Source organism: Notamacropus eugenii, chromosome 3 (assembly GCF_028372415.1).
Source record: "Notamacropus eugenii isolate mMacEug1 chromosome 3, mMacEug1.pri_v2, whole genome shotgun sequence".
Classification (NCBI taxonomy): domain Eukaryota; kingdom Metazoa; phylum Chordata; class Mammalia; order Diprotodontia; family Macropodidae; genus Notamacropus; species Notamacropus eugenii.
The window spans coordinates 77,600,552-77,625,999 of record NC_092874.1 but is presented as its reverse complement, the minus strand read 5'-3'; the positions used below and the strand labels follow the sequence as shown (position 1 = coordinate 77,625,999).

Here is a 25,448-nt window from a genome sequence, read left to right as displayed (position 1 = left end):
TAAAAAGAGACAATGGGGTTTTATTGAATTCAAACTTGCTCTTTGCCTGAAGACATTTGCCAGGAAACCAATTAAGCATAAATTAAGTATCATTTAAAGGATAAATTGTTATTGAATATCACTGAGAGGACTGGAGCAGGTTAAAAGTCAAATTGATCCTTTCCCGTAAAGATGGAAACTATTTTCATCTTTTCTATTTTGTGTCATGTTACCAGGGGAAAAATGATGGGCATATCCCTGTGTGGTGAATACATTGAATCTAGGGTTGGTCAGATGCATAAGTCAATGGTTTTATGTTTACTGAGACAGTCAGGTTAGGAAACCTTTCCCAGAATGGATTTGGCTGGCATTATTCATCATCATACTACAAGTGTTCCCGTGGAAACACTGGATGTCTATGCTTCATTGCCTTCTGTTTTATGACCAGTTCCCCATTTTATATCCATGAAACATGATAAATTGGTATTTACTTGCATTTTGAGGATTTATAGAGATGGTGTAATCCCCCACTAAAAGAAAATGAGCTGCCCTTATGATTTCTTGTTTCAGTCACTCCTCCTAATATCTGCTACAATTCAGATAGCATTTTGAAACCTGGTCACTTTAATTTTTTTTTATCACAACTGAGAACAATAAACCTATTTTCTATTGTCATCATAAAGTCAATTTAATAGGTAGTGTGTGTGTGTGTGTGTGTGTGTGTGTGTGTGTGTGTGTGTGTGTGTATTTTCTTCTCCTGAGTTAGTTAAGGCTATAGCTCCACAAACTGGTTTCACTGAATTCACTTATTTTCTTTTTAATTCTGGAAGAAAATTATTAAATTTCCTCTGCAATTACAAATAATCAATTTTGATTGATCAAAAAAAAGCCCTTTTCAACTCTGAAACAGTCTAATCTCAAATTCTATTCTATTCATTTAATCGGCAACAACTCCATTGAATAATACACAATATCCAATTTATATTACCTTCTACGAGAGCCATATCACTCAACAATCCCATATCCCAATAAATAATCCAATTATAGTTTTCTTGTATTGATAATGCCCATGCCTATCCACACTGTTTAGTATCCTGATGATGATAAACATATTCATAATATGTTTTCCTTTACATCAATTTTTACTGCTAAACAACATTACTGATAGAATGCTAATGTTTGAAACATGGGATATATGCAAAGGCTAAACTGCAAAGAATTAGAGAGTGTCAGAATTAGAAAGGACCTCAGAGTGGATTTCACACTTGACAAGAATATCCTTACTGGACATATGACAAGTAGTCACTTCACATTTGCTTAAAAACTTTTAGTGAGAGAAAACCCACTGCCTGTGGAGGGTACTGAATCTACCTCTGAATAATTCTAATTTTTATAAAGTATTTCCTTACATACCAAGCCAAGATCTACCTCTCTGGGAGTTTTGCTCACAATTCTAGTTCTGACCTTTGAGATCAACCCTGCTCAACATAACAGACTTTCAATCTGAACAAAGCTGTCATGCCTAACCCTTGCCTAACTCTTTTAATCAGTTAAACATCCCTGCTTCCTTTAATTTAATTGATGCTTTATATGGCATAATTACAAGGACCTTCACCATTTTTTGGTTATCTTCCTCTATCTACTTTCCAGCTTATCAACTTTCCTTAAAAAAGTGGCAGTTAAAATCAAGATACAGAATATGCATAAATAAACATAAAATAATTTGAGGACAAATGTAGAAAGGGGATGAATCATGGAAAAACCCTATGAAGACCTATCTATGAAGGGAATCATGAAAGAAGATAAGAATTCTCAGAAATAGACATCATAAGATCATCAATATCTAAAGCTTGACAGGACTTTACAAGCTAGTTGCCCTCTTAACCCCATCCCCATATGATCTCATTCTTCCTTCAAGACTTGCCTCAACACTACCTCCTACATGACAACTTTCCTAATACTCTCAACTGATGGTGTCTTTCCTTCAAAATACCTTACATTTAACCAATTTGTATTTATTCTCTTTACATTTATTCTGTGAATATTTTTCCACTTACATGTTGTCTTACCCTTTAGAATATAAGCTCCTTGGGTACAAAGACTGTTCTGTTTATTGTATTTGTATTTCAGTGCATAGCATAGTGCTTGGCACATAGGATTCATTTATTAAATACCAAAGGAGTGAATGATTGTTCATGGTCACACATCTCAAATGAGTGAGGTGGAACTTGAATTTGTATCTTTCTGACTTCAAGTTCAGCACCCTATTGACTATGTCATGCTACTTATAATGCCTTCTTCCTCCTCTTTCTAGTCTTCTTCTCCTCCTCCTCCTTCTCCTCCTTCTTCTTCTCTACCTCCTTCTTTTTTGTAGATAAGATGGGAATGTTTTTTGTTTGTTTCTTTTAGGGGTAATGAAAAGGGATTAGAATTGTTTCATTTTTTTTTAATTAAAAGAGATTGAGGGGAACACATTTTACTTAGTAAGAGGATATGTAGGAACACATTTCAGAATCTAAAAAAAAAACTGACTAGGAATCTCAGTCCAAGAAAAAATCTCAGAACTGAAAAAAACCATATAAAAGCTGAGCTAACACATCTGAAACCAGGTCAACCTGTATACTCCCAAAAGTCTTTTAAGTCATTTCTTCAATATCTATTTCATTTTTCAAAGACTGTGCTCATCTGAAGTCAAATGAATAAAATTCAATCTCATATTCCCTTTCAACAGTAGAATAAAAATCAGCATTCTTCCATTTAAATGCCTAGGTATATTATCTTCCACTCTGCCTCCCCTCTTCTTTTGTGAGCCAGGCTTCAAGTTTAATCACTTAAAATTTACGGACTCCTGACTAATGGCAAAGGGACCAACCAACTATTGCCATAGTCTATGTTTGAAATGATGAAGATCTATACCAGGTCGGTAGCAGTGTCAGAGGAGAGGTGGAGGTATGCTAGAGATTTTGTGAAGTTGAAATCGACAGACCTTGGCAACAAATTGGATATGAGGAATGAATGAACGTGGAGGCAAGGATGATATCTTAATTGTGAGTCTGGTTGTCTAGGAGAATAATGAAGCCATCAATAGCAACAGAGAAGTTGGGAAATAGGGATAGTTTGAGAGGAAATGATAATGAGTTCAGTTTTGGATATGTTGAATTGAAGGTATCTGTGGGATATCCAGTTTGAGATGTCCAATAGACAAGTTGGAAATCTGAGACCTGAAAGGAGAAAAGTTAGGACTGAACAAATAGAACTGAGAATCATCTAAATAGGGGTAATAATTGAATTCACAGAACTGATATAATCCCTAAGTAAAAGACTATAGAAGGAAGAAAGAAGATGTTTGCTAGAAGAGGGTCCAGGACAGAACCTTGAGGATTCTGTTAAAGAGGAGTGGGTTATTCAGGTTTAGTGAGAAAAAGTCCTCATGGATAGCCAGCAAGAGAGATTGGGGAATGGTCACAAATATAGGAGATGAATCAAGAGAAAGCAGTGTCACAGAAACCTAGAGAAAAGAGAGTTTAAGGAATGAAAAGGTCACTTATCAGTGTCAAAGGCTAAAGTGAGATCAAGAAAGAAGAGAATTGAAAGAGGGCCATAGGACTTGGCCATTAGGAGATCTTTTATATCTTTGGAGGGAAGAGTTTGAATTGAGCAAGGAGGTTGGAAATCAGAATGCAAAGAGCAAAGAAGAGTGAGAGGAAAGAAAGAGATTCTGACCAATGTTTTCCCCTTTTCAGAGGAAGCTCCAAAATTGACTGTAATTGAAAATCTTAGAGTTGTCAGGATAGGCAGCTTAGTGTGGTAGAAAGCAAAACTAGGAGTCAGGAAGAACTAAATCCAAATCTAACACACATACTCTCTAGTTGACCAAAGTCAAGTCACTTAATCTCTTAATTCCCCCTAGGAAAATCTGTACACCTAGTGTTCTTATCCTTTTAATGTCTTGGATACTTTGGGTCATCTGATGAGACTGATGCATTTCTTAGCATAAAGTTCTTTAATGCATAAAATACATAGGATTATACTACATGCATACATACAAACATACATACATATTATATATATGTATATATATATGCATACATATATACATATGTAGTCTTCAAACTATTAACCAAAAGGAACTCACAGACTCCAGGTTTAGAACCCCTATAAGACTATAAATTATAGAACAGGTATTGATCCGTGTTGGTAAGGGGAGTTTTCTGACAAAAAATAACAGTTATTTATTGTGCTTCTGAAAGAGAAAATCATGAAACTGTGCTGACTGGATGCATTATAAGTATATGTTGGTAACAGTTAATTAGAGCCTCTCTGCAGCAAGGAATTCATTTTAACACTTCTGTAACTAAGTCACTATCACATTCACAGATTTTTCAAACCTTTTCATCCCTACTCAAATCACCCATAGCTCCCTATTTCCCTCACCTTATCAGCTGAGAGTCTTGTCAAACTCTACCAGAAAGAACACAACCTCAGTGGGCTGACCACATTGTTCTGATGCCAAATGTCTACTTGCCAAAAGACTATTTTGTGGAGAACTCACACTGGGCAAGCCCTCATATGGTGGTCATAAAAAGTTAAACGAGGACACTCTCAAGGTTATAATGTTAATGGGGTTTAAGATCTTCCTACCCATTAATAGGGCTCAAATAGAGTCCATTAAGGGACTTGCTTAGTGAAGGCTTGGTTGTAGGAAGGCTTTCACACCTTTTGCTAATTTCTAATTAGGCATTGTGTCATGAGGGTTGTAATGCCTTCTGGTTCTGAGAAGTGTGTGTGTGTATCTGAGATGGTGTTTTGCTTTGGGGGCTCACTTATGAGAAGGAGCTTGTGATTCCCTGGTCGAGACTCTGAGTGGCCATATGTTTAGAGCTCCCTGACTTCTCAGATGTAAATCCTCTCTTTATCCAGGCATGTATGTAAAGTGTATAGCAATATTGCTTTGATTCAGGCAGTAGAGCCCTGACTGTTGGTCTTTATTTCTCTGCTTATATTTCCTCTGCTTGTATTTTCTGTGAAAATACAAGGTGCTGACTTTTCCCTTGAACTAGTGAATGATAATTAAAAAATATTGTTGACCCCTTAAACAGATATCTTTCCTAGTAAAGAATATCTAAGAACCTGTTCTAGCAGCCATCCTGGGTATGCTAGCATGCTGGCTGTCTCAAAGGTCTCTCTTAAAGAATTTTGGAAATGTGTGACATGGGAGATACTGGCACAGGACCACCCAGAATGGCATCCTCTCATCAGAGAAGGTGCTGTGCTTTATGAGCAAAGCAGAATTGAAGTAGCTCAAAAGAAATGCAAGATGCATAGGTTTAGAGTATTCACCCCAATTGTTCATACGGACTATTTGTGCCCGACCTGTGGTAGAACATTCTGAACTTTTATTGGTTTGAGCAGCCACAGTCAGACACACTGTAACTTGACTCCAGCATAGTTATGTCACTTTAGTCCTCTTCAAACCTAAAGGACGACACTCAACCAACCAACCAATCTCACTGCATTAGAAAGAAATGAAACCATTCACCCAGAGCTTCCTCTTCTTTCCTTCTCCTCAACTCACATCTCCCAGATGACTTCTGACATTATTTCTGTTTTTATGCCTTTCTCTCATAAGCCGTTCTCCATACCAAAACAAATACTACCTCCAAAGCAACTCCATCTCACCTCATGTTCTTCATCAGATTTCCACCACTCACTGTCTTCAATCTCTACCTATACACTTGCTGCTTCCCTTCTCTATACAAATATGCCTATATCTCTCCCATCCTCAAAAAAAAAACTCGATTGATCCACTGGTCCATTCTAGCTATTGGCCCATATCTTTCTTCCCTTTGGGACTAAAGTTTTTGAGAAGTCTGTTTACAACATGTGCCTCTACTTCCTTTCCTCTCTCATCTTTTTTCTTGAAAATGTGCTTTCAGATCTCATCGTTCAACCAAAATACTTTCTCCAAAATTACTTACTAATGATCTCTCAACTGTAAAAACTAATGGTTCTTTCTCAGTATTCATATTTCTCAACTACTCTGCAGCTTTTGACATTGTCAATTACCTTCTTCTCCTTGATTCTCTTTTCTTTCTTGGTTTTCATGATGTTGCTCTCTTCTCATTCTTCTCCTACACATGTGACCATTCTTTTTCAGACTCCTTTCCTAAATATTCATCCAGGTCAAAGCTGCTGACTATGGACATTGCACAGAACTGTTTTAGGTTCTCTTCTCTTCTCCCTCTTCTATTTTATTTGTCATTCCTTCTGCTCCCTTGGATCCATTTAGCCATCCCCACTTCCTAACTTTTCTATTACTGTTGAGACTACCACCATCCAGTTACCCAGACTCATAACCTCAATATTATTCTGAACTCACTCTTCCTCATGCCAATATGTTTCCATGGTGTGTCAATTTTATCTTTCAGAACCCCCATGCAAGCCCTCAACACCTCAAGCCTGTAATATTTCAATACCCTATTGGTTAGTCTCCCTGCCACAAGTCTCTCCCCACTTCAGTCCATCTTAAACCATCTTCCACTCAGCCACAAAGGTAACTTTCCCAAACCTCAGGTTTGACCATCAAACTCCCCTATTCAATAAACTCTAGTGGTTTCACCTTCAGGATCAAGTATAATATCCTCTGTTTAGCATTCACATCTGTAAAAAACTCCCACCCAAGCCCCACTACCATATACCACAACCACCACCGCCACCACCCACCACCACCTTTCCAGTCTTCTAATAGTTTAAAACCTCTAATGTATCCTGTGGCCCATTGCCACTAGCCTCCTTGATATTTATTGAATAAGAAATTCCTTTTCTTAGCTTAGGGCACTTCCACTGATTATCCCATAGGCTTGGCATTTTCTCCTTCTTCATACATACTAACTTCTTTCAAGTCCCTGCTAAAGCCCTGCCTTCTAGAGGAAGCTTTTACTGTTCTCTTTAATTGGCATGCTTTCCTTCTATTGATTTACCCCACATATATAGTTTATTGGCACATATTTGTTTTCACATTGTCTTCCACCTCAGACTTGAAAGAAGGTTGTCTTGCTTTTGTTTCCCTAGTGCTGAAAAGATGCCTGAGTTTTAGACCTTTAATAAATGTTTATTGACTCCTAAATAACTCAGATAAAATCACAAGTCTAGTATAAAAATAAAGAAAAAAAGAAAAATTAATTTCCTGGGGCACTGAGCAGTTAAGTAACCTCCCAATTAGTAACACAACTAGTCTGTGTTAAAGGCAGTATTTGAACTCTCGAACCCAGATCTCCTGGATTCCAAAGTACCCTCTGCTGTGTCATGTTCCATCTTGCCCTATACAAAGGAAGGGCTGAATATGTCTTTTGAGTTAAATTGAACTCTATGCTATTTTGACTGAAATATTATAGCCACGTGACACATCTGCCCTTATTATCAATAACAAGATTCCTCAATTTTGAAGAAAGCATGGCCATGTGAAAATTCTTCCTAGATTTTGACATTCCTTGGGAATTCTGCAATTAATTCTCTGGGGTTCCAATGAGTTTCATTAAAAAAAAAAAAGGACACATTAGTTCAGGATGTTTAAGTCAAAAACACAAACATAACCCCTTGAAGGAGTTTTCTTTCTTGTCAATTGCACAGCCAATTAAAAGCATGCTCATGGCTTGCTGTTGAGTGTTTTCAATGACTTTGCATATATTGGATAGTAATATCATATTCCTTACATTTTCTAGTGCTCATCACATTTTTTTTGTAGCATGGGATAGCTTCAATTTCCTTCTTGACCTTCTTATGTTTCCATTTCCCCTAATCGCATTCACACTTAATATTTGTTATTGCCATTCTAGAAGGTAAGTTGATCTAGTTACACTTCATAACAACAATATTCTACTTCTGTGCATGAAAACAAGGCTCTTTCAAAGTTGGGGAAAGAAGTTCATTGAAAGGTTACACAAAAATAAAGCTTATTTTTCTTTTGCTTAAGAAATACACACCCTGGGATGTTAATACTTGCCAGAAACAAAGTTTAAAAAGGGAGATCATTCAGTGTGAACCAATTCAATGTTCTTTAAATTTACACACTCAGGAAGTTCATATTCTGGCTCAGATGATGCTAGTGAAGGCAATCAGCATGAGGATGAGGGCCGATGTAACAGCAACCTAAAATCATTGTTCACTTGCCCTGGGAAGTCTGGATCACTGCTCCAACTTGTCTTCTTTCTTTGCATCCTGGGAATGGAAGTTAAATTCACTGTCCTCAAATACAGTCAGCCATAACAAAGCTTTATTCAGTTATCATAAAACTATCATAAATTATGAAGAGACTTTTTGTTGATGACAAACATACTGAACATTTTCAACATCCAATGACTGGCATCCTTGTTTACTCTAAGTCTCAATTTATGACTGCATTTAATTGGTTGGTTCATTTTATCTGTTCACTTAGCTTAATTTTAACACTATTGAGAAGCTTTCTATAAGGGTTGGGTAAGTCTAATTAGAACTGGAAATTCTAATGGTCTTCTTTCCTGAGTTTAGTGAAATTAAATCTTACTATTTATTACTACCATGCAGAAGCTAAATGACTGAATGGATAGAAAAGTGGGCCTGGATTCAAAAAGACCTGAGTTCAAAACCAGCCTCAGACACTTACTAGCTGTGTGACTCCGGGCAAATCACTTAACCTCTGTTTGCATTAATCCACTGGTGAAGGAAATGGGAAACCTTCAATTATCTTTACCAAGAAAATTTCATACAGGGTCATAAAGAGTCTGACACAATTGAACGACAATTACTACCACAGATTTATTTCATATTGTGTATATACCATGTAAACACCATGGGGTCAGAGTCAGGATTTCAGTGACAATACTTCTATTTATGGTCTGAAGGCATGTTTCAAGCAGACAAACTCTAAAAGGAAGCAGTCCGAACAAGGACATCAGAGGGGGTAAGTAGTAACCAGATTAAGACTTGAAAGAAAGGTAGAATTATAATAGATGGGGAGCAGGAGGGGGAAGAACCTAGCCCAAACATCAGGGATGGCAATGAACACATTTACTTGGATGAAGAGGATAGCATACGAATTGAAGACAGCAAATTGTCCATTTATACAAGAAAGCAGAGTGGGTGAAAGAATGTAGTACGGAAAGCCTTCCCTGATCTTCCCCTCCCCCACACCATTGACAGTACCCTTTCTCCTTAAATATCTTGTATTTATTCTGTGCATTATTATTTTATACATACTTATATATTTAAATTGTGTCTGACTCAAAGGAATATGAATTCCTTGATAAAAAAGACTTTTTTTTTTCTTTTTGTATCCTTATGTGTTTGTCCTTTGTTGCTGAAGAAGACTACGCCATCAGAGAAATGATGACATGACTTGTACTTGACTTTGTTTTAAGTGAGGGAGGGCTGTGCAGGTCGCCAGCCTCACTTCTCCTCCAGAGCCATCTGAATCCAGTGACCAGGTATTCATCAGGATGACTGGAGATGGCCCAGGATGAGGCAATTGGGGTTAAGTGACTTGCCCACGGTCACACAGCTAGTGAGTGTCAAATGTCTGAGGTGAGATTTGAACTCAGGTCCTCCTGACTCCTGCACTGGTGCTCTATCCACTGTACCACCTACCGGCCCGGGTTTTGTATCCCTAGGGTCTAGTACAATTCCTAACATGTAGTAGGTTTAATGATGGATTTATAAGTCTGTAGATTTAGAATCGTCAAGAGTTTTAAATGTCAGACTAAGGAGTTTGAACCTTTTATTAGGCAAACAATAAATACCATTGGAAGTTTTGTTCTTGTTTGTTTTTAGGGGAATAATTTGATCAGAAAAATAAGACTATTAATATTCAATCTCTTGACCAGTTCTACATATTTTACCTTTACCACATGTATCATATATTCCCCCTTCTTTCTTCTTACCCTTCCATTTGGTGCCATTCTTTCATCACTCCTCATCTGGACTGCTTCAGCAACCTTCTGGTTGACTACTCTGTATCAAATCTCTCTCTTTTCCTAGCTTCAAATCTCCAATAAAAGTGATCTCCTTAAAACATGGGTCTGACCCCATTACTTCACCCCATTGAATGAACTCCAGTGACTTCCTATTTCTTCCAGGATCAAATATAAAATCCTCTCTTTGGTTTGTAAAGCCTTTCATGGCCCACCTCCTTATTCATCCAATCTTCCTGTACCATACTGACCTTCCCCTACGCTACAGTCTGTTGATAGTGTCCTCCCTCCTATAACTTGATAAACATCCCAGCTATGTCCATTGGCACTGACTCTCCCCCATACCTGGCATTTTCTCCTTCCTTATGTCCACCACAGGGAAGCCCGAGCCTCTTTAAGTTTAACTACAATCACACCCTATGCAAGAAATCTTTCCTGATTCGTCCTTAATGCTATAGCCTTCCTTCTGGACTTATCTTTAATTTTTCCTGAATGGATTTTGTATGTACTTGTTTACATTTTTCTCTTCCTTTAGAATGTAAGTTCCTTGAGGGCAGACTTCTTTTTTGTTTGTTTTTGGTCTTTCTTTGTATTTCTGAGATTTGGCAAAGTTCCTAGCATATTGCATGATGATTGAATATTTGTTGATTTTTTAAATTTGCGGTCAGTTACATAAGTAGGAATTAGAGCAGGGAGTGTCTGAAGTCAGAAAACCAGTTAGATTATTCTAATTGCCTCAAGGAATTTGTAATATAATAGAGGAAATAACTGGGATACTCCAAATAGTATAACATGAAATAAAGTATAATATGAGTTTGTAGGAGGTACAAATGTAACTAGTAAAAGAAACTGTTCCTTTTTTCTAGCAGAACACAGGGTCTTGATGTCTGCTAGTATTTCCTGTTTGCATTTTCTGCACCTGGTTCTGCGCCTTGAGTGTAGTGATGACTTAATGTTTGTTTTTGAATTCTTCATGCTTCCTCAAGTGATATGCTCTGGAGGAATGTGCACACTCTAAGTGTGACTAGCAACTATCTAAGGTGATTTGAATATTCTCACTTATTTTCCTCATTGCGATTTGCTGGGATTTGAGAGAGAAAATTATAAGAAAAAATAGGGTGTTTTCTTAGCTCCTGAACAGAGAGAATGCTCACTTTGATGGAGGATGCCACTTTTCTTTTTTTGGGGGGAAAGGGAATCAAAATATGTAGTTCTAATATCGAAACCTGAGGTGCGTGATTAGGACTCTCCAGAAGATATGATATAAGCATGCTTGATTCACTGTAAGTCCCAGGATAATCAGTTGGAGTTTGAGCAAAGTGGAATAACTTAACTGAGATGAGGACCCAGACCTAGCCCTGCATTATTGGGGCTGTGACATTGAGATCCGTATTTTCTGTCAAACGGTAGAAATTTGGAACTCCTTCCCTCTACAGTGGATGAAAACAGTACACAAGAACAGAGAAAGATTGCCTTCTGGAAGGGTACTGGGATTGATGGTGAGCTGAGAACCTAGAAATACAAGAAAATTCGAATCTCAGGCTCTGTGCTTTGAACTACAGATGACTACAAGATGAACTTTCTGGCCCCAGTAGAGTCAATTAAGAACTGTAGAAGATGACGCTATTTATTGCCAGACTATGTCATGAGTATGAACATTAAGTGACCAACACACTATGACAGAGGTTCTAAACTCTTTTTTGTCATGGGCCCCTTCATGATTTTTTTTTCTTTCAATCTGTTCCTTGTGTATAAAATGAGACAGTTCAATTAGATGGTCTTGATATTTTCTGCAAATTATAAATCCTATGAAATGCTTAATATAAGATTATGCCTTCAGACATTGGAATTATCTATTCCAGCTTCTTCATTTTGCAGATAAGGAAACCAAGATTCATAAAAGTTAAATAATTCCTGGAGTGACAGAGGCAATAAATAATAGAAATTGAATACGAGGCCATTATCTTCAAGTTCAAAACTAGAAGCAGCTAAGTGGCAAAATGGAGAGAATATAAGCCCTAATGCTGAGAAGACTTGACTTTAAATGAGACCTCAAAACTTGCTGGCTGTGTGACCCTGGGAAAATCACTTAACCTTATTTTGCCTTAGGGTTCCTCAATTGTAAAATGTACAAATTATAAAAAATTATAAAAATATTGTAAAAAATTGTAAAAAAATAATTGTAAAAATGCAAAAATTATTTAAAAAATTGTAAAAAAAAATAGTACCTACCTCTCAGAATTTGTGAGGATTAAATGAAATTATTGGAAAGTGCTTAGCAAGGTAGGTAGCTCATAGTAGATAGTTAACAAAAGTTTCCTTCCTTCCTGTTTCCTACTGTATCATGCTCTTTAAATATGAATTGATAATTCTAAGATAATCTACTCACTTGAATCTCTGATTGCTGACGATGTTTTGTGGTTGAAAGAAGGTTTGTGAGCCGTTGGCTATCTTTCTACTACATTAGCTCTTAACTATCTTTACACTGGTCCATGACAGATGGCTTCAACTTCCTCCTTTGTTCTTCCCATCTTAAATATAGACTTTCATTTTGACTCAGTAGTGGAATAAAGTTATTTGTGATTTTAAAGACATGGACAGTTCAAATTACATCTTTAGAGGACATGATATACGTCTAAGTTGCAGGTGTATAGGAAGCTTTTGATCTACTTTATAAGCATTAGCAGATGAAAAGGAAATATTAATATTGGCTTCCTTCAAAATTTGAGTGACTTGATCTATGGTATAAAGAATAAAGAAAATAAGGACAGAAAAGTAGGTCTTTGTTCCTTTGAAATGAGAGAAGGAATAGCATCTCTCTCCCCCTCCCTGTCTTCACATCAATTATTTATTTACCAGAAACATATGGTGACCATTATTAGACAAAAGTTTCCTAATTCCAGAACAGATTATTTTGTATCTGTCAATAGGGGTGTGAATTACACAGCTTAATATAGTTCATGGGTGACTAAAACAAAGTGTGGGAATTTGATCCTTTTGCACATTTTCTATAATAATAATTAGAAAATTGCCTTACTAAGTAAGTGCTTACCCCAGTCCTTAAACATTGTGTCATGTCATAAATTTGCATAGACTAATAACTAGGAACATTTTTGATGGGGCCAAAACATCTGGAATGGACTTCAGGTCTAAACATGCAAAGTTACACCAGGAGAGAGAATGATCTAACAGTAGACCCTGATAGTATTAGGCATGAAGTTAAAGGAACTAGAGGCTGGCATAGTTTTATGTGGGGAGGTTGCCTTGAAAGGAGTTCTTCCTTTCAATTAAGTTTCCTATTGGAAAAGCCACATCCTCCCAATCCCATTTTAACTTTTTTTGTAGTTAAAGGGTTGCTGTTATAATGATTTAGGTATATTACAGGTATATCTTATTATGCAGACCATCAATATAAAAATCTGCAAGGATTCTGTGCACTAATTAGGGATTTTTTTCAAAAGGCAATTTATCTGAAGATTCATTTTAGAAAAATTTGACCTCATACAATGTAACACTTAAACACCATCACCCATGCTCAAGGATTTCCCCTACTTACACAAATTTTATAACTTCTGTTAATGAGATTAATTTGCTTTGCAGACTAAATCAATGATACAAATATTGAATATCCACTTTATACATATCGCTATTGTCGTAATGTCGGATCTACCAGAATTACAAAGATATAGGGCACAATTTTTACTTCCAAGAATTGATCAACCTTGTAGATAAATAAAATATATAGATTTAGATTGTCAACAATGTAAGACAGTATAGAAGGAAATACCAGATGAGCAGTAATCAAAGTTGGTAATAATATGTGATATAGTTTTAGAAGACAGGTTACTGTGGATTGTGGAGGTCAAAAAACTTCAAAAAGTATTAAATATTTGAGTGGTCCCTTGGAGGACTTGCAGGATTTTAATTGGCAGAGGAAAAGAGATAGAACACTCAAAGTCTGAAAGAAATCAGCCCCTGATTTAATTTGTGGAGTCAAAGAACAGAGTGGCAGAAATATATTTTTTTTAATTTTCACTATTCAAAATTCATTTCTAGTTTATGATATTTGTTTTATAGATAAATAGAAAGATGAGTTAATTACAACTATGCTCTTATTGGACTCTATTCAGTCTCTACTTTGAACTAAAATTCTGGAATGTTAAACATTGGTAATCTATATAGGTAGTATTCTGTGAATGAAGTCTTGATCAGAATTTCTACTACCTATAATCTACTAGAATAGACTTGGACAATACAAACCAACCTCCATGTGATCCTGAGGCATGGTGATATTTCCATCTTCTCTTCTAGATTATGTTGAGCCACAAAGGTTCAAACAGAAACACACCTTTTAAAATATTTAAAATTTCATTAAATGCAATGTAAGGTGAACATACTGCCTTTTGAGACTATTTTCCTTTTTTTACTGAATTTATCTTTTTAATACTTTAATTCTATTTTTTTAACCAATAAAAATTTAACTTTTTGTCCTGTCATCTCTCTTGATTATTGAGAAAGCAAGAAATGCAACCCCTCAGTTATATATATATATATATATATATATATATATTCTCTCTCTCTCTCTCTCTCTCTCTCTCTCTCTCTCTCTCTCTCTGTCTCTCTGTCTCTCTCTCTGTCTCTCTCTCTGTCTCTCTCTCTCTCTCTCTCTCTGCTATATGTGTATGTATATGAGAAATTTGTTGTAAACATTTTTCCCATTTATTTGCTTCTTTTCTAATCCTGGCTGAATTTCTTTTTTTTATTTTGCAAAACTTTAAATTTTGTTTGGAATCAAAATTGTTCACAAAATTGTTCACTCTGATCATCTATTTCCCTTGTTTGATTATGAACTCTTCTCTTTCACAGCTCTAACATAAAATGATTTCCTTATTTCTCTAATTTGCTGTTACCTGTTTTTGGCAGCATCTTTTATATCTAAAACTCATGACTTTATAGGATGGTTTGGGATCTAGTACTGCTAGTCAATTTCTCTTTTCATTTTTTCCTTTTAATTACATTATTGCAAGGAGCCATAAAAAAACAGTTCACATATTATGGAGCCATAGTCAGGATCACACAAGATATAACAGCTACCATGTTACGGGATAGAGGGCTTGGAATATGCCATTCTGGAAGTCAAAGGACCTAGGATTACAACCAAGAATAACCTATCTGGCAATAACCCATAATCCTTAAGGGAGGAGGGAATGAATATTTGATGAAATAGAGAACTTTTAAGCATTCCTGATAATAGACCAAAGCTGAATAAAAAGATTGACATTCAAGCACAAGACTGAAATATAGAAAGAGAAGGACAAAAGAGAAATTATAAGGGACTTAATAAGGGGTTAAGTTTACTTTCCTACATGGGAAGATGATACATACAATGCCAAAAAGTTTGTCACTGGTAAGACAGTTGGAATGAGTCTACATAGACAAAGTGTACTCTGAGTGCAAATTAAAGTTTATATTTTTCATTTTCTTCATTTTTCTTGCTTTATTGAGTCACAGCTAACATGGAAATATGTCTTGCATAATTTCTCACAAATAATATATTGCTTGCCTTCTCGATAGGTAGATAAAGGGAGGCAGAAAATTTAGAATTCAAAAAGATTGTGAAAGTATATCAAAACTCATAAGTGAAAAATATTTGCATTGCCATGTATTAGGATAGTGGTCTACTTTTTCTACTTTGATTTTTTTCTACTTAAGTAATCAAAACCATGTTTATATTAGAGAAGGAATTTATGTGATTTGTAGGCTTTGGGGGAAGAGCTAGAGGCAGGTTTCTCTTTCGACTCCTCCATACCCCCCCCTTAACTTCTTCTTGTTTATTTTGTAATTAGAACTATCTAGTTTTGATAGGGGATGTTGAGGACCCCTACTAGTATAATTTTGATATCTATATCTTCCTTTAACTCAATTTATCCTTCAAGAATTTGGTTGCTATACTACTTGGTGGTTAGATTTATCAAGTTCAGAGAGGGGGAGGTTGAATTCCCCCCCAATAGTACAGTTTTGCTGTCTATTTCTTCCTGTAGCTCCCTTAACTTCTATCCTCTTAATCTGGATGCTTTACAACTTGGTGCATATATGTTTAGTAATGATATTACTTCACTGTCTATGGTACTTTTTAGCAAGATGTAGTATCTTCCTTTATCTCCTTAATTAGATCTGTTTTTGCTTTTTCTTTATGTGAGGTCAGGATTGCTATGCTAGCTTTTTTTTTTTTTATGAGAGCTGAAGCATAATACATTCTGCTCCAACCTCTTAACCTTTACTCTGTGTATATCTCTTTGCTGCATATGTGTTCCTTGCAAACAACATATTGTAGGATTCTATTTTTTAATCCACTCTGCTATCTGGTTCCATTTTATGGAATAATTCATTCCATTCACATTCACACTTACGATTACTGTTTATATATTTCTCTCTCTTCTCACCCTGTCCCTCCTCACCATTATTTGCTTCTGGCAACCACCTCCATAAATCTGTCCCACCTTTCATCAGTCCCCCTCCCTTTTCTTTCCCTTTTCTCCTCCTATTTCTCCCATCCTCCCCTTTTGCCCTGTATGGTAAGATAAATTTCTATACTCAACTAAGTACACGTTATTCCCTCTTTGAGCCAAATCCAATAAGAATAAGGTTCAAACAATGCTCACCCCCTCTCTCTTCTTTCCCTCCATTGTCATGTCTTTTGTGCCTCCTCAGGTGATGTAAGTTACCATATTTTGTCTCACTCTTTCCTCTTCTCCCAGTACAATTCCTTTTTTGCCACTTAATTATTTTTGCTATGTTGTCTCATCAAAGTCAACTTATTCCCACAGCTTTTGTCTATGTATACTCCTTTACCTGCCCTAATAGAGATGCAATTCTCAAGAGTTACAAGTATCATCTTCCCTTGTAGGGATGTGAGTGGTTTAACCTTATTTAATCACATGCTTTTAATTTCTTTCCTGTTTACCCTTCTATGCTTCTCTTTAGTCTTTTATTTGATGATCAATTTTTTTGTTTAGTTCTGGATTTTGCATCAGGAAAGTTGGTAAGTCCCCTATTTCATTGAATGTTAGTCTTTTCACCTGAAAAATTGTGCTCAGTTTTGCTGGCTGATTGATTTTTGATTGTAATCCAAGCTCATTTGCCTTCCAGAATATCATATTTCAAGCCCTCTGATCCTTTACTGTAGAAACTGCTAAGTCCTATGGAATCCTGACCATGGCTCCTTGATACTTAAATTGTTTCTTCCTTACTTCTTGCAGTATTTTCTCCTTGATCTCATAATTCTAGAATTTGGTTACAATATTCCTTAAAATTTTCATTTTAGCATCTCTTTCAGGATGTGATCATTGGATTCTTTCAAATACTACGTTACCCTCTGGTTCTAGGATATCAGCACAGTTTTCCTTGATAATTTTTTGGGAGTCAAGACAATTGGGGTTAAGCAACTTGTCCATAATCTCACAGCTAGTAAATGTCAAGTTTCAAGGCCAGGTTTGAACTCAGGTCCTCCTGACTCCAGGGCCAGTGCTCTATTCACTGAGCCACCTAGCTCCCTTGATAATTTCTTGAAAGATATTATCCAGGCCCTGTTCTTTTGATGATGACTTTCCAGGAGTCCACTAATTTTTTAATTTCTGTCCTGGATCTATTTTCAAGGTAAATTGTTTTTCTGGTGAGGTATTTTACATTTACTTCTTTCTTTTCTCTTTTTATTTTGTTTGATTCTTGTTGTCTCATAGAGTCATTAGTTTCCACTTACCCAGTTCTAATTTTTTAACAAATTATTTTCTTCACTGAACTTTTATACCTCTTTTTCCACTTGACCAACTCTACTTTTAAAGGTCTTCAGTGGACTTTTTTTTTCCATTTGGCCAATTCTATATTTTAAGGAGTTGTTTTATTCAGTCAATATTTGTACTTCCTTTTCCAAGCTTTTGACTCTTTTTTCATAATTTTCCTGCATTACTAATTTCATTTCCCAATTTTTATTCTACTTCTCTTAATTGATTTGTAAAATATTTTTGAACTCTTCTAAGAGGAGCTTTTGAGCTTGAAACTAATTCATATTCCCCTTTGAGGTTTCACATGGAAGCATTTTGACATTGTTTTCCTCTTCTGAGTTTGTATTTTGAACTTTCCTGTTGCTATGGTAGCTTTCTCTGGACAGGGCTCTTTTTTCCCCTCATTTTTAAATATTGTGCTCTGCTCCTGGGCCACAGAGAAAACTTTCCCAAGCTTTTTACACTGGGAACAGAGGACTAGGGTCCTGGTCACCAGCTTTACACCTTAGGTGCTTGCAGTTCTCCCCCTGCACTTGGGTTAACCATCCTAGTCATGCCTACTGTGCTGGGCTTCCTGGGCTGGCAATTTGTCTCCTACACTAAGGATAGAGACTTTATAAATGGCCTGCTGTGCCAATAGCCTGCTCAATCAGGATTGAGGAGCCTAAGTTATGAATCTTTGCTATGGCTGAGAGCATCCTGCTGGTTTGTCTGGATGTGAGATGTACTAGCCTGGGATCCCTTTTTACCTGGATGAAACAGACCTTTCCTGAAGCCCTTCTAAATTATGTTTAATTGGAAAATTGTTTCATTCCATCTTTTTGTGGGTTTGCTTGCTCCAGAATCCACTCAAAGGCTTGATTTAATGTCCTCTCAGAGGGAAGTTGGGGAGAGCTCAGGCAACTTCCTGGCTTCTCTCCATCAGCTTGGCTCTACCTCCAGTGTGTTTGTTGAATCTGTGTAGAGCAGTTGTGGTTAGGAGGCTAGGATCTACTTCTTTCTTTTATTTAACCATTGAGTCTCTATGTAAACAATGTTTATGTTGTGTATACATAGTCATTTGTGTGTTGTTTCTCCCATTAGGAGGCTAGCTCCTTCAGGTCAATAAACATTCATTATATATCTGCTAGGTGCAAGACATTCTGGTCAATGGTTAAGTGATGGGAATACCAAAAAAGGGTCAAAAACAAATACTTTCTCCCAAAGTCATGGTTCTTTGAAATCTGTGACCATGTTTTTGCTTTTCTTTATGTTCTTATCCCTTAGCTCAGAACCTGACACTGAGTCAATACTTTCTAAAGTATTGGCAATTGCACTTTCTATTGACCTAGTGAAGATAAAGAACAATAATGTTTGCAGAACTGGTGAAAAAGACAGTTGCAATATTATCATCTGGCTAGCATAAGTAAAGAGAGGTCATCCAATGCAACCTCTTTGTATTCACCCAAGAACTACATCTTTCCTAAGCCATTCTAGATATTTATTTTTCATCTTCTGAGAAGGCAATTTAGCATCCTTTTACTTTTGTTTTATTTTGGTAAGTAGGCTTTTTGTCCGAATGTGTTAATAATTTTGCCTCTGTGAAGAAAAGTTCAGTACTCTTTCTGAGGAAGATATCCCTACTTCTTAGAAATACCATAGCACAAATTCAACACACTACACAATTACTCACTATAGGTTAACAGTATAGATAGATACATGAAATACAAAGAAAAGCAAATCAGGGAAAATCTTGAGTATGGAAGGATTGTGCATATGCCAAAAATTAGTCAGGTGTGGGTAGCATTAAACATGAATAATAAAAAATAAGATAGATGAATAGCAACTGTGTGACTACTTGTGATTAGTTCTTGCAACAACTGCTTTTATCTATCCAGTAAAAAGAAAACTAATGGAGGTCAATGAATTCACTGAGCATTACAAGAACATGTAATATTACAAATGAGCATTTAGTATTTATGCTTAAAAAGAGACTGTTGGTATTCCCTTTTGGTTCTGAATGCTATGTGGTTTCTTCTGAGCCTTATGATCATTCCCAATAAGAGAGAGAAAATTCTGGACTGTTTGGGAAGTTTGAATGAATAACAATAGCCAGGATTATATAGCTCTTTAAAGCACTTTACATGTGTTGTCTTATTTGACCCTTCTAACAATCCTTTGAGATGAATACTATATTAACCCCTTTTGCAGAGGAAATTGAAGCTCAGGATCATATAACTAAATACTTATCTTAGACAAGATTCAAACTCTGGTCTTCATGTTTTTATTTGAGTTTCAACTTACTGATCCTGAATGGTGATCAGCTGATTTCAGAGCTTTTAGCATTTTCAAAGATATTTTGAGCATTGACTTGGAAGTCCATTAGAGCGTGTGTATGTGTGTGTCTGTGTGTGTCTATGTATGTGCCTGTGTGTGTCTGTGTGTGTGTGAAATTTATCTACCAGAGGATAAATTAACATTTAGCTTTGCCTTTTTTTTTTACTTCACTTTTGACTGCAGCTTCTTCATGTCCATGAAGTGTTGGTTAAGATGGAGCTCATAGTTACTTAAGATGAAACTGTTCTTCAGAAATTACATAAGATAAAAAAGTGAAACTATTTGAACAGGAAAATTATTTGGGACTAAAATGACAGTGGAAAGACATTGGACTTTTGAGACAGTTATCCTGAGTTCTAATTTCTACTCTGCTAGTTAACTGCATTTTCTATATCAGGCAGGTTACTGGACCTCTTTCAACTTTGATTTTCTCATCCAGAAAAGTCTCTTTCGACTATTCCTATCATCAGTCCTTAAGAACTGAACTATCCAATTTTCAGCAAATGGGAAATTTCCCAAGGTTAAGGGTCTATGTGAACTATGCATCACATGGAAATGCGTTGGAAAGATCACAGTTCTTTAAAAGTATATCGATGAAAGATGAGACTTCTGGTTTCTGAGCTATAATATTAATTAAGCAACATTATCTTTTTTGTTGTTGTTGCTAAATGGGGCTGTCCTTGTTGGTGGTAGTAGTAATGGTAGTAGAGATGATGATATCTGTCATTGAAGTATTATTAGTAGTAGTAACTTAGCAACAAGGGTCATTATAATAGTGAAGAGGGAGATAGCCAGTCAGAAAAATAGTGCATTCAGTACTGACTCTGAGACCATGTCAAGTCTTTTGTCAGGGCATCAGTCAATTTTTAAAGACTTCAAATTCTAGTAGTTCATTGCTGGGGATGGAAGCTCAATTCCAGGTGGACAGTCTCGGGCAGGTAAAGGTGGGAACTTCTAAATCTTAGAGTTCTCACGAGGCCCCCCCCCAGGAAACAACTGGGAATCGAGGTGAACCGAGCTATCTCGTGTATTTCCACCTCTTCCCGTGAGAAACGTGATGGGAGAGAGCTCTCCCCTCCCTCGAGATTGTCCTGGATCTGGGCACACTATTGTTATCTAACAGCATGGTATTCAGATGCAAACTATGCTGCTGGAGAGTTTAAGTAGGATCAGGAAAGCCTGAAAATTCTCTTGGGCGGAGGGGCGTGGAGCGGACAGGACAACAAGGCTCCGCTTTTCCTCTCTCTTCTCTCCCCTCCCCCTCTCTCCCCACTTATACTTCTACTTCCAATCTCTTATTGTAAGATCTTTGCCTCCTTGGGAGATTCTTCACTCCCTCCTAAGGAAGAATTCCCCTGCACTTGTAACTAGACCCTGAAATAAAGCTCAACCCTTGTTCGACTCTGGAACGTCCTTTCTCTCATACGAGCATCCAATTTGGCCAACCGAAGACCTCTGATAGAGGTAAGGAAAGACTCGGGGAGCCCTCAGGCCTTTAGGCCTGGCAGTTCATAGATTTTCTCATTAGGAATTCCCTACACCTATAAAAAATCTCCAAATAATATTATCTAATCCAAATAATAACTATTATTTTCATAGAGCCTTATTTCCTCTATATCACTTCTACCCTCATAACATTTTGGTATATTAAGCACTAGAGATATCATTATCATCATTTTATGAATGAAGACACTAAGGTTCATATTGATTAAGTGATTTATTCAGTGCTGAACAGCTAGTAAGTACTGAAGTGAGAATTTGGACCTAATATCCCTTACTCCAAGTTCAGCATTTGTGTCTCCTAGGTTAATAATATTCTCCCTTCCCTTCTAGGATATAGTGTATCAGGCAGTTATTTTTGACCTCCATGCTACTTGCTATTAGCTAAGTCATATCCCAGAAGTATATAGTGGATGCAGGAGGAATCATCTCCAGTCTGATGATACTGAAAAGAAAAATTATAGCCTCTCTCTGTCTCTCTGTCTCTCTCTGTCTCTGTCTCTGTCTCTGTCTCTCTCTCTATCCAATTACACAATGAATGAGCTATTCTCCCTTTTTCGATTGATGAGACATTTATCAATCATGTCCAACTCTTTATGACCCCATTTGAGGTTTTCTTGGCTTAGATACTGGAGAGGTTTGCCACATCCTTCTTCAACTCATTTTACAAATAAGGAAACTGAGTCAAACAGGGTTAAGTGACTTGCCCAAGGTCATACCTCTAATACATGTCTGAGGCCCAATTTGAACTCAGAAAGATAACTCTTTTTGACTTGAAACCCAGCACTCTCGCCACTGAACCACTTAGCTGCTTCTTACTCTCCCTTACATTTACTCAAACCTTACGCTCTTAGGGTTTATTTTCTCATTCAAGTCTACACTGGATGCTCATTTTAACCTGATTCAACCTGAGGAAAAAGAAGGGGTAGGAACACAGTATAAATATCCCTGAGGTCTGAAACATGCTAGAGATAGCCCTAGATTAGGACCCCTTCTTGAGTAACAGCTATTTCTATAAAGTAATCCTCGGGTTTTCGTGAATAAGATGGATACTCATTTACTTGAAAAAAAGTTAGGTTAAACATCACTAAAGGAAAAGTTCCTTGGAAGAATTTTTTGAGTCATGTGTTTTAAGAATAATTTTTATATGAAATATGCCCAAACTTTTAAATAAAAAAAAATAGTACTAAAGCACATGAACCAAAGTAACATTTCTCAGCTCCTGCCCCCTATGTATATAACTGGTCATAAGCTTATATCTGATATTATGAGAGATGCCATCTCACTGAAGTCCTCTGCTCCATACCCTGCCCTATCCTCAATTTTTAAATGTATGTCACAAGTATAAAAGGTTGGCACTAGGTATAGGTGAGCAAAAAATAAGTAGATGCTCTGTTTTCTAGTTCTCTACAGGAAGTTATAGTGGAAAGAACACTGTATTTGATGTCAGATGACTTGACTTAGCATCTCACTTGAACCACTTTATAGATATGTAAGCTTAATTGGGTTATTTAAATTTTCTGTACCTCATTTTCTTCATCTGTAAATTAGAAATTAGAAATCTGTTCATCACAGTTCTTGGAGAGGTGTATCATGTGTGTGTTTGTGTTTATGAGAGAGAGAGAGACAAAGAGAGAGAAGGAAGGAAAGAAGGAAGGAAGGAAGGAAGGAAGGAAGGAAGGAAGGAAGGAAGGAAGGAAGGAAGGAAGGAAGGAAGGAAGGAAAAAAGAAAGAAAAGAACAACAGAAAGAAAGAGAAGGAAAGAAAGAAAAGGAAAGAAAGAGAAAAGGAAGGAAGGAAAACGAAATATGTTTGATATACGTGTGTATAGTTGTAAACACATGTAGCAGATATGATATTCTTGGTAAACTGTATTATTATTAGTTCTACAACAAAGTAGTTCATTCTCAAAAAAGAGAAACCAAAAGCGCATCATGAGCATTAATGAAAGTTATTCAAAGTTTCAGGCAGAACTTGAAGGCCATCAAATTCCATTGTTTATGCTCCATTGCAAATATCCTTCATAAGATACATTAAACAAATGCCCCATCAAATTACTCATTCAAAAGGGAACCAACTTGTTCCTTATTGTAATAAAACTACAGGTTTATAGTGAATCTGAACATGATCAGAATGGTTTCTCTCTCTGAGTAAAATAACATTAATTTTAATGCTGAAAATTCTATCAAAAGGGGTGCCTGCCAATTCTTCAGATTGAGTGCAGAGTTTAGGTGGATCTATGGATTGCTTCCTTACTTAAGCATCCGTATATTAATTTTGGAGGATTCAGATGTCTTAATATCTTCCACAATTGGTTTGTGGGTAGATATATGCACCCCACTTATATCTATATTATATTTCCATGATAGGGGAAATCTTCTCATTAATCCTACAAGCAGAAATATGGAATAAGTGGTACAGGATAACTTCCCATTGGCTCACATTTATCATTACTCATCTGCATGTGACAGGGGAGGTGAGCATTCTGACACCATATCAAACCAAAAAAATCATATAAGTAATACATTAATGTGTATATACACATATATGTATATATACACATATATATGTATCTATATATGTTTAAGTGTATATATGTATGTATGTGTGTGTATGTAAATTCTGTTGGGCCAAAATGCAGAGGATAACCAGAGTACACATGTTTGGATGTCTTTTCAACTCATATTCATTCTACTAATTTTATTTTTTTATTGGAAACCTGTGAATAAGGTTAAAGACTTTCTTTAAGTATGTCTTATATGGAAAGTAAATGAAATTTTAGAGCCTTCACATCCCACGATGCTGTAGAAAGTGCTTGTTATGGGGAGATATATATCAATTTATGTGTGCATACATATAATTCCATATACATATGCACACATGTGTGTGCATTTATATGTGTATATGTACACATAATTATATGTATACATGCAAATACATATACATTCACACACATAGACATATGTATACACACATATACATATACATAATCTTTTTGGAAGAGGTGGTGCTTGAGTTTTCATAGTTATATTTCACTTTAAGCTTTACAAAGCACTTTACCTAAACAATCTCACTTCATCTCTTCAATACTCTTGTAACAGTAGGTACTATAAGTACAATTTTATAACTCAAGAAACTGAGGCAGAGGATGATTGAGTGACTTGTCCATATATTAATTCCAGATTTGGTCTAAGAACCCAGGTCTCTCCTGCCACTAGTTTGGGGACTGGCTAGATTGGAGACCCCTTGCAGGGGAGGCATAGCAGCCATCCAATCCACTTCCCCTCATTTTATAGATAAGGAAACTGAAGTCCAGAGTTGTTAAATGACTTGGCCACAGTTACAAAACTGATTAAATAGAAAATGTAGGATTTGGACTTAGGTCTCTGACTCCATATGCATTGATATTTTTATTGTACCAGACTACTTGTGGGGAGTATGATTACATTCGGTTCATGATGGCATGTGAATGCCAGTTTAAGGAGTTTCAACTTGATCCTGAAGAAATAGGAAGACATTAAAGGTTTTAAGTAGAGCAATGAATCTCAGTGTCACACTCTGATTCCCTAAAGTCTTCACTAGATTTAGAAAGAAAAATCTGAGCTAAATTGTCAGTAACCCCCAATGCGTACTTCATGGAGAAATGCACAATAACATTTTTCCAAATAACATAATTATGGAGATAATCATTGCCAACAAAGGGATCATCACTCCACCTTTCTCACTTCTTAGGAAAGTGGAGATTTCAGAGCCAATCTAAAAAGTAAATGTGAGTCATGATAAGTGAGATTCTCCTAATAGGAAATGAGCAAAAATGTTTCAAGTGCTAAGCAACATTTTGCTTGACAGAAAAGAAATGAGCTTAACTTTAAATAACTTGCCTACAAAGCCAAAGTGGCAGAAAACATGTATGTAGGTTAGGAAACAG

At 36.4% G+C, this 25,448-nt stretch overlaps 1 long non-coding RNA gene across 1 annotated transcript in view; it reads left to right on the top strand.

Moving 5' to 3' along the window:
* The window catches only part of LOC140532903 (uncharacterized), a 240,907-nt gene that overhangs the window by 153,121 nt on the left and 62,338 nt on the right, over nucleotides 1–25,448 (top strand). The window lies entirely within an intron of this gene.